This window comes from Salmo trutta, chromosome 14, assembly GCF_901001165.1.
Source record: "Salmo trutta chromosome 14, fSalTru1.1, whole genome shotgun sequence".
NCBI lineage: Eukaryota > Metazoa > Chordata > Actinopteri > Salmoniformes > Salmonidae > Salmo > Salmo trutta.
In genome coordinates, this window is record NC_042970.1 from 22,856,214 (window position 1) to 22,866,638 (window position 10,425).

Sequence of the window (10,425 nt, forward strand, 5' to 3'; positions counted from 1 at the left end):
TACCGACTGGGGTTATTTTCACCCCAGAGGGATATTTTTGATTATATTCTTAATAACTTGATATCATTGTTAAGTGTTTCTGTATGAATATGGACTAAAATGTTAAGTCCTTTGGGGTCCTTTTGATCCCAGCCAGAAACACCTAATTCTGCTTGTAGTCATTTGATAGATAGGACCTTTATTTGAGTCTAGGTTTCTCTGGAGACATAATAACAAGTCATCCATACCAGTGAAGGGGGACCTGTCTCAGTGATTTTGACCAGATAGACAGATCATCTGCAGAGGTATAGCTCCCCCTAATATTGTACTTTTCTATACAACACATCATATGACTGTGTTCAAAAACAAAATGACCGGGTTTTGTTTGCATATACAAATCTGCCAATGGTATACAAAGTCTGTGAATGATAGACATGCTGGATAGAACTGAAATACATAATTTAGATACACTGAATATATGTATTCATTGAACACTGGTCACTTTAATGTTTACATACTAATTTACCCACTTTGTGTATATACTGTGTTCTAGTCATGGCTCATCCTATATAACGACTGCTGTACACACCTTTTCTATTCATATACTGTCGATATTGTCTTACACACACTATACATATATATATACATACATATATATACATTATGTTAGTAGTTTGAGGGGTTAAATTAATCTGCATATAGTGTCCCTTGTTAACAGTTGAGTAATGTGTCTGCCTAGTTTTCTAAAGCTCACTTTTTGTTGTTGATCTTACTAGGCTCATGTATTTTCTACTCAGGCCATATATTTGATTTAGTTTTCATCCTCTATCTCCTCTCTAATCCATTTCCCCTTGTCTTTATGCACAATATCCATTATATTGTGTATCACCTCGACATAATTTATTTTATAAAGCAAATATTTCTCACCACTGAACAGAGATAAATCAATTACAGTCAGCTCATCTTACCTCACCACTTCTACAGGCGTCCCGCAAAGCAGAAAAACATTCTCTTTCAGGGGATAAATGTGGAAATATTGATTGAGCGGGGAAGAAATATTCCTCAAGTTATGACGAGATATTTCCATAATGTTTTTCTCCATGAGACAACGATTATGGGTGAAAATAGTCCCAGAAGGGATCCTATAACCTGGGCCCCTGGAACACGAGTCGTCTTGCCCTTTACTCCAATCTTCCTCATTCAGCAGTATTTCCTCTATAAACTCTGGCATGCCAAATGGGATATCTGAAATTGAAAGATATTATAAATAGGCTATTACAAATGTGCATTTTTGATATCCTGAACTTGGTCTCTTTGAAAATCGCTACTCTGGCTGAAAATACAAGTTTGTCGACCGCGCCATGCACCGAGAAACGGATGGCATGAATTGAATTTCACACCATTTAACCTCATACCTTAATGCCCAGCAAAGTGTTTTCTTCTCTTAATTTGGTTTGGTCCAATACAACCCAGCCGTTTGCGGAAGATAGATGAGATAAGTGCTTTTGATGAAATAGTATTAACGGAATGGCCAGCAGTTTGGAATGTTGGCCTACCCATTAGCCGTTTACACACTTGAGATAAAAGGCCTAACCTCCACACCGCTAAACGAGGTGGATTTTCTAATCACATTAGCTCTCTGGTGGTTTCACACATTTGTCAAAATATCCTGACATCCTTTTCAGTTGATTCAAACAACGTTTGGCGGCTGATCTGACAGCTGAGTCAATGCAGACAACAGCGGATGTAAAGCGTTCATGCGGGAGCTCTCCATGGTCCTGAAGTCCTATAGCGCCACTGTCCTCAACGCTGTTAATTCAAATCAAATATCAGTTTATTTGTCACGTGCGCTGAATACAACAGGTGTAGACCTTACAGTGAAATGCTTACTGACAGGCTCTAACCAATAGTGTAAAAAAGGTATTAGGTGAACAATAGGTAGGTAAAGAAATAAAACAACAATAAAAAGACAGGCTATATACAGTAGTATAGTTAAAGTGACTATGCATACATGATGAACAGAGAGTAGCAGTAGCGTAAAAGAGGGGGTGGCGGGTGGCGGGACACAGTGCAGATAGCCCGGTTAGCCAATGTGCGGGAGCACTGGTTGGTCGGACCTGTCCTCTATTGGAAGAAGAGACAGACTGCTGAGAGTCAGTCAGGGAAAACTGCAACATTGGCTGATAAATCTGCCATTTGAAGCCTGTAGTGTTTCGTTTGTATGCGCTTTCCACGGTTATTTTCAAAGCAGCAGTATCTTCTCAAAGGCCTTTTTAAAATTATATTTCATGCAGACCGGTACATTCATAAATGTAGGATTACCTTTAGCCCAGGTTAGCCTATAACCTCATCAGAACGAAATAATGAGTCACCATGAAACTAAGTGACATGCAAAGCCAGAGGTAGTCTACACCTTCATCTGAAAGTTTACAGCTCACATTCTAGCCGCTGGCTCAACTAAACCAAGTCGGTTAAAATCCAGGGTGGAGCTTCGCGAGTTTGTCTGTGGTAAATATTTTATTAGATAAATGTCTGGGGCCTGGGCAGTAGAAGTGTAGACTACTCGATGCTGGAAATGAATCGCAAGGAGAGATTGAATATACTGTCTGATTTGCACCGTGTCTAGTCTAGTCGTGTTTTATCTGAGCACACTCAGAACACGTTTTCATTCATGCTCTCTCCACCAAAGCATTCACCACTGCAGCATAGGCTACAGTAGCCGACCGTAGGCCTATTTTCCCTTATTCGATCAATGTAACGGAAGTTGTGTAGACTATAAACATATAGCTTAGTGAGCAGAAAGATAAGCCCCCTTCATATGATATGCGGTGAAAAACATCTGAACATATCGGATCCTCCTCACCTTCAGGCGTTAGCGGACATCGACCTGGCCAAAGCCTAATGACCAGCCTAAATAGGCTACTGCGCTAAACAATCAATCGCAAAGCCCTCATAGAATAATCTTGGGATCAAATAATTGATAGCTTTTCTCTTGGAGCATATCTGTGAGACGGAGATGATTAAATTCTGTTTAACACCACCTCGGGGGTTTACATTACACCGACGCGCTTACAGATGGGCACAGCATCAAGTAGGTATATTGATATTTATGCAGCGTTTGTAATGTGATTGAAGTGTGGAAGTGAGCCGGCCTATTATGTGATGCTAAGTGTAATCGATTCAATTGGTCCATAGTTGAGCATCTGCCAATCTGTCTAAAAAGGATTAAAGGACCCCCACCCCCCACTCCACAGAAACGCAATGCTGACAAAAACGAAGAACTTTTGGATCGCACTGAGCTCGTCATCATCTCTTGGTTTTCTCCTCAGACTTGCCATGCCGTCATTTCAGCACATCCCTCACTTGGCGACTTGTAAACTATGACATCACTGAACGTAGCCTATACTTGAAAGATTGCAAATGGGGCGGGCGCAGCGCATGTGTTCAGAATGGGAAAGACGGCTCACAATTCTCATGTCAAATCGATCCCAGCTCGAGAGGTGTGCGCGCGGGGGAGCGCAACTATCATTCTACCATCACCATCACTCGATCTCTCCAGCGGCTAGAGAACCCGTCTGACGGGCATTGGCGGGGGACCATTGTCAATAACACAATGAACTAGTGTTGTACGTTTAAAAAACATTAGTCTCTTTTCGCTCTTTTGGATGTATACACTTTTAGTTACTTTTTTCTGTCATGAATGATTTACCTCTCCATCTCTATGCCACTGTCTTCTTTTGGTTTCCGCTGTTATGGGACGCAGTAAGATACTGTAACTAGAGGGTGGATCCAGTCGGTAACCAAACTCAGACAGCTCACCCAGCTCCAGCGCCGTGGTACCCGGATAAGCTGTAGCCCACCCTGCTGCTTGCCTGATTGTGGCCGGCTTCGCCAGATTGGCAGGCAGCTGTAAGGATTGGTTTATTGTCCCAAACCGGATTCAGTGAAGTGAAGAAAAAGTAACACAGCAAGAGTGCTATCCCCCGGATTCCCAAACAATTTGATTATGCCATCGGTTTTTATAGATTTAGGTAAGAGGGTATTTTTCATTCTTAATTCCTTGCATTGATTTGTATAGATCACCTGCTTTCCTGTTTGTTTCGTGCCTGTTCCATGGGCTCGGGCGCACACGTTCAGTGATAGGCTAATGAAATATGGACCAGGGTCAAGAGAAGACTTTGCTTTTAGAAGGTGTAGGCACTAGGCAGGCTACCATTTTTTTCATGCCGCACAGAGGAGGGCTGGTTACTGCTGAAGGGGAAAATAACTTTGATGTTCTGGGTCTCTACAGTGTGCTCAATTTGTGAAATGACCACCCTGTTAGAGGAGGACGTTTTGGAGAAAAATACAAGAATGAAACTAATTATCCTCATCTCTGGCCATTAAAGTGACTACAGATTCCTGTTTTCTTTACATTGCTTAATCTAAATCCTTGCACTGAATTGCAATAGACTGTCTTAAATTAAAACGAGGGAACTTTAGAAAAATCCAATCCACTGTCATTTGAATCTGCTCGCAGTAAGGGTAGAGAATGTAAAACAGAGAAAAACGGTGAGATTGAAGCAGTGTTCAGTGCGAGGTTAAATAAGCGTTCGTCCGGGCTCGGTGCTGCTTATTAGCGGCTATCGAGTGGTCCGCAAGGCTGATCAGCTGATCTGGCTCTTTTTCACCGGGCTTCTAACCGCTTCGTATGGATCCTGATCTGGTGAGAATAGAGAGGGAGCGGAGACGCAGGCGCGCAGTGAGAAAATGCGCAGCTGAATGCTCTCTACTCACAGCAGGGCTGGACTGAAGTGAAAGGTTTTTAATGTGCAGAAACAGACATCCTGCAATAGAGAATAAATATTAATATTATTCACAAACTCTCTCAATTCAATTGAAAGGGGCTTTATTGGCATGGGAATCACGTTTCTCGCTCTCGCTCTCTCTCTCTATCTCTCTCTCTCTCTCACACACACACACCACACACACACACACACACACACACACACACACACACACACACACACACACACACACACACACACACACACACACACACACACACACACACACACACACACACACACACACACACACACATTAAGAGGAAAATGACTTGGTGCATGTTAATGAGAGCAGAAATGAGAGCCAACCTCTATTATGTTGTAATTGTTAGTCATCCTTGTCTCTAACCCCCACCCTCCTCCTCCCCACCACCTCCTCTCTGCTCTTCTCTCTCATCCTTGTCTCTAACCCCCACCCTCCTCCTCCCCACCACCCCCTCTCTGCTCTTCTCTCTCATCCTTGTCTCTAACCCCCACCCTCCTCCTCCCCACCACCTCCTCTCCGCTCTTCTCTCTCATCCTTGTCTCTAACCCCCACCCTCCTCCTCCCCACCACCTCCTCTCCGCTCTTCTCTCTCATCCTTGTCTCTAACCCCCACCCTCCTCCTCCCCACCACCTCCTCTCCGCTCTTCTCTCTCATCCTTGTCTCTAACCCCCACCCTCCTCCTCCCCACCACCTCCTCTCCGCTCTTCTCTCTCATCCTTGTCTCTAACCCCCACCCTCCTCCTCCCCACCACCTCCTCTCCGCTCTTCTCTCTCATCCTTGTCTCTAACCCCCACCCTCCTCCTCCCCACCACCTCCTCTCCGCTCTTCTCTCTCATCCTTGTCTCTAACCCCCACTCTCCTCCTCCCCACCACCTCCTCTCAGCTCTTCTCTCTCATCCTTGTCTCTAACCCCCACTCTCCTCCTCCCCACCACCTCCTCTCTGCTCTTCTCTCTCATCATCTGCTCTGCATTTTGTACAGAGTGAGAAAGAGTGTAATTATTTTCCCATTGTTTCTCTGTCCGGTAGTGGCAGTCTGCAGGGACCGTGTCATTAGTACAGTGCAGAGGGGGAGATGGAGAGGTCCCCAGAGAGAGGAAAGGTTTGGCGACTTAATTCTCAATGACAGTAACATGAAGATAGTTGCAGTACTCTACATTTCAAGGAGATTACTCTAGCAAACCTGGCCTCCTCTTTCACTGAACCATCATCAATACACATGTGTGCCACACACACACACACACACACACACACACACACACACACACACACACACACACACACACACACACACACACACACACACACACACACACACACACACACACACACACACACACACCTCTTTGTACATGGGCCTGGCATATTTTTTTGAGGGAAAGCGATAGAATTGAGGATTCTCACCAGCATATCTCCAAGCTGTGTTGCTTCCCCTTTGTCTCTGTCAGCCTCTGTGGTCCCATTTTATCTCCACATACCCCCTCCTCTATACCTTCCCACACCCAGACTCATCTCCCACCTCTCAGAACCGCCACCAGACAGCAATAAGGCCTATCCTGTAAGGCTCCTACACGGCATGGCCATCCTTTTCCTCCCGACATGCAGGGATTTATCTGGCTGAGTGATTGTGAATGCGGAGGAGTGTATTGTGTGCATTTGTGATTGTGCATGAGTAAGAGGCTAAGCAGGCAGGGAGAGGACAGGCCAGATACTCCTGGGTACGAGGCTAAGCAGGCAGGGAGGGGACAGGCCAGATACTCCTGGGTACGAGGTTAAGCAGGCAGGGAGGGGACAGGCCAGATACTCCTGGGTACGAGGCTAAGCAGGCAGGGAGGGGACAGGCCAGATACTCCTGGGTACGAGGCTAAGCAGGCAGGGAGGGGACAGGCCAGATACTCCTGGGTACGAGGCTAAGCAGGCAGGGAGGGGACAGGCCAGATACTCCTGGGTACGAGGCTAAGCAGGCAGGGAGGGGACAGGCCAGATACTCCTGGGTACGAGGCTAAGCAGGCAGGGAGGGGACAGGCCAGATACTCCTGGGTTCGAGGCTAAGCAGGCAGGGAGGGGACAGGCCAGATACTCCTGGGTACGAGGCTAAGCAGGCAGGGAGGGGACAGGCCAGATACTCCTGGGCGATAAGCTAGATGAATAAAAGAGGGATCACGGATAGCAGTGCGACAGACTGATCTGAGATCAGGGAAGGGACAGGCCAGATACTCCTGGGCGATAAGCTAGATGAATAACAGAGGGATCACGGATAGCAGTGCGACAGACTGATCTGAGATCAGCTGCACGCTGGCATTAGCAGATTCACTATGTGCCACTGTGATTGATGCTGTGCAATCCAGAGAGGAGGAGAGGAGAGATCCTCCCAGCAGGGAGGTAGAGAGAAGGAGAGAGAGAGGAGAGTGGGAGGCTTCTCATCTGTAAGTGAGATTGGTCCTGATGGCCATTCATCCTCTCCTCTTCTGCCCGAACCATACTGTACTGTACTGGGTAGTCTCCAGAGAGATATTAGAGTCAATCACATCCTAATGCAGCACAGGAGCTGGAGAAAAAACACTCCATCAGAGCTTCCATTGAGGCCAGGCTGAGATGGAGGGTGCAGCCAGAGATCAGTGTCACCTCTGGGGTAGCCTGGAGGAAGGTAGGGCAGGGCAGTTTAACATTAGAGGGAGTATGTGTGCCTGTGCCATGAGCAGCAGAAGGCAGAGGACACAACCCCCTGTCATGAAGAGTATGATGAAGAGTTAGAAATCCATTGAGCCCTTGCTTTTTAAATCAAAGGGAGCCTCTCTAAAGAGAGTGAATGGTTAAAGGCCGAGTGCAGTCAAAAACAGGATTTTTCTGCCATTATATATATATCAAATCAAATCAAAGTTTATTTGTCACGTGCGCCGAATACAACAGGTGTAGACCTTACAGTGAAATGCTTACTTACAGGCTCTAACCAACAGTGGAAAAAATATATTAGGTGAACAATAGGTTGGTAAAGAAATAAAACAACAGTAAAAAGACAGTGAAAAATAACAGTAGCGAGGCTATAAAAGTAGCGAGGCTACATACAGACACCGGTTAGTCAGGCTGATTGAGGTAGAATGTACATGTAGATATGGTTAAAGTGACTATGCATATATGATGAACAGAGAGTAGCAGTAGCGTAAAAGAGGGGTTGGCAGGTGGTGGGTGGCGGGTGGCGGGACACAGTGCAGATAGCCCGGTTAGCCAATGTGCAGGAGCACTGGTTGGTCGGCCCAATTGAGGTAGTATGTACATGAATGTATAGTTAAAGTGACTATGCATATATGATAAACAGAGAGTAGCAGCAGCATAAAAGAGGGGTTGGGGGGGGGGGCACACAATGCAAATAGTCCAGGTAGCCATTTGATTACCTGTTCAGGAGTCTTATGGCTTGGGGGTAAAAACTGTTGAGAAGCCTTTTTGTCCTAGACTTGGCACTCCGGTACTGCTTGCCATGCGGTAGTAGAGAGAACAGTCTATGACTGGGGTGGCTGGGGTCTTTGACAATTTTTAGGGCCTTCCTCTGACACCGCCTGGTGTAGAGGTCCTGGATGGCAGGCAGCTTAGCCCCAGTGATGTACTGAGCCGTACGCACTACCCTCTGTAGTGCCTTGTGATCAGAGGCTGAGCAATTGCCATACCAGGCAGTGATGCAACCAGTCAGGATGCTCTCGATGTTCCAGCTGTAGAAGCTTTTGAGGATCTCAGGACCCATGCCAAATCATTTTAGTTTCCTGAGGGGGAATAGGCTTTGCCGTGCCCTCTTTACAACTGTGATGTGATGTGGACGCCAAGGACCTTGAAGCTCTCAACCTGCTCCACTACAGCCCCGTCGATGAGAATTTCAAACTATTAGATTGGAATAGTAGTGTGAAATTGTGAAAACTATAACAATACACTTTTAGGTTAAGAACTGTTTGAAAAGACCCCCTGAAATTTCAGCCTGTTTTTGTGGGATGGAGCCTGCCTGGTGACATCAATTAATTATTAATTAATAGACCCATTATGAAAGACAGTTCCAAACCTTTCTGCCAATAACAGTTAGTTTTCAGTTTTCCCCTCCCCACTCAGACCATTCCCAGACAGTCCTAGCAAAATTCTTTCTTGCGAATTTGCTCTTTGCAACAATATTTTTGTATATTTTTGATCAATTTAATTGAGAAAAAAAAATCACAGTAAGGTACTTAATTGTTACCCAGAAATGATTTGATTTTGAGATGAAAATGGTTGCTTTGAGCCTTTAAGGGATCCCATTAAAGAAAGATGGAATCCCCTGTGTTCTCTCTCCCCTATCTCTCTCTGCTACTCTCTCTCCACTTATTTCCCCCCTCTCTCTTTCTGTCTCTCTTTCTCTTACTTTCCCTCACCCTCTATCTTCTTTTTTCTCGCTCTCCCCTTTTCTCTCTCTGAGTGTATGTATTCTCTGTGCCCCATGAGGCTGCAGTAATACAGTGAGGGAGATGAAAATGTGTGGTGTGTAACAGCCTGGAAAAGTAGTGTGTGAATGAGGAATGCGAGCCCAGGAAGACAGAGGCAGAACAGAGGGAGGAGAGACATATTGCACCGTGGTCCATCGAGCTGTTCTCCTTCGTTCGTCCTGCATGTGTTCCATTGCCTCCCAGGGTTCTGGGATGTCTGGCCTCACTCTACGTAATGGAATCTGAGGAGCTATTGTCTCCGGCAGAGCTGTTTGGCTGTTTGGCTCAGGCCAATCTAGCAGGAGTTTGATTCCATTTAGCAGGGCTGGCTTTGATGGACAGCTCAACCTGAAAGCCCTGGGATTAAGGAACAGCAGCCATTTAGAAAGAGGAAGTACGAAGGTAGGCATTTGTTCGCGCAAGTAATGTATTTTGTAAAGTGGGAGTTTTGAGGTTGAAAGAAAAGAGTTCTTAAATGTATTCAGTCCAAATGTTGGCTGATCACAGAACAAACCCACTTCCGTCTGAACTTTCTCCCTGAATCTCACATTTGTACAGACTTTCATTTCTTATGGAAAAAGTATAAGGAAGTTGTCTTTCTCATTTCACATATCCCGTAAAAAGGGCACCACCTTCATTTTATGATGCAAGCACTTTTATGGATAAAGTAAATAATACATTTTTCCTCACAGTTGGGTTGGTTGATTGATCAGAATGGGATTTTGTGCATTGATAAGATTCATTGTGATGATGACAGATCCCCTGTAAGCGACGGTAATGATTGTAATTGAACAGACACAGCTCCTACCCATGGTGCAGTATATATCACCCAGGATGCAATCTGCTCCTGTCCCTGCTCGCAGCATGCTGCTGTGGCAGCTGGCAGATGTGCAGGTAAGCGTGAGCGACATTGTGTGTGTGTGTGATTATTAAAGGCTCCCAGTGTAGGCCTAGCATGGGGCCACTGTGAAGGGCTGCAAACTAACGCCACTGATAGAGCCTACACCAGTCACAGTCACAGTCACAGCAGCACCCAGAGAAATACTACAGGATGTATGGGGAGTTAGACCTGTGGGACTAAAGACTGAAAGGGAAAGATGGAGGGTGGTTTGTTCTTTCTCTGCAGGTGAGTATTTGTGCCCGTGTGAGAGAAGATGGGTGTTGTTTTTTGTGTGTACCTGTGCCTCTTTCTCT

General features: G+C 45.6%; 1 protein-coding gene across 1 annotated transcript in view; it reads left to right on the forward strand.

Annotated features, from left to right (window-relative positions):
• Positions 1 to 3,420: 3,420 nt before the first annotated feature.
• LOC115207648 (chemokine-like protein TAFA-4) overlaps positions 3,421 to 10,425 on the forward strand; it is a 58,372-nt gene continuing 51,367 nt past the window's right edge. Inside the window, exon 1 of the mRNA XM_029774951.1 lies at positions 3,421 to 4,010. The gene's annotated coding sequence lies outside the window, so the exon portion shown is untranslated. The remainder of the gene's footprint in view (positions 4,011 to 10,425) is intronic.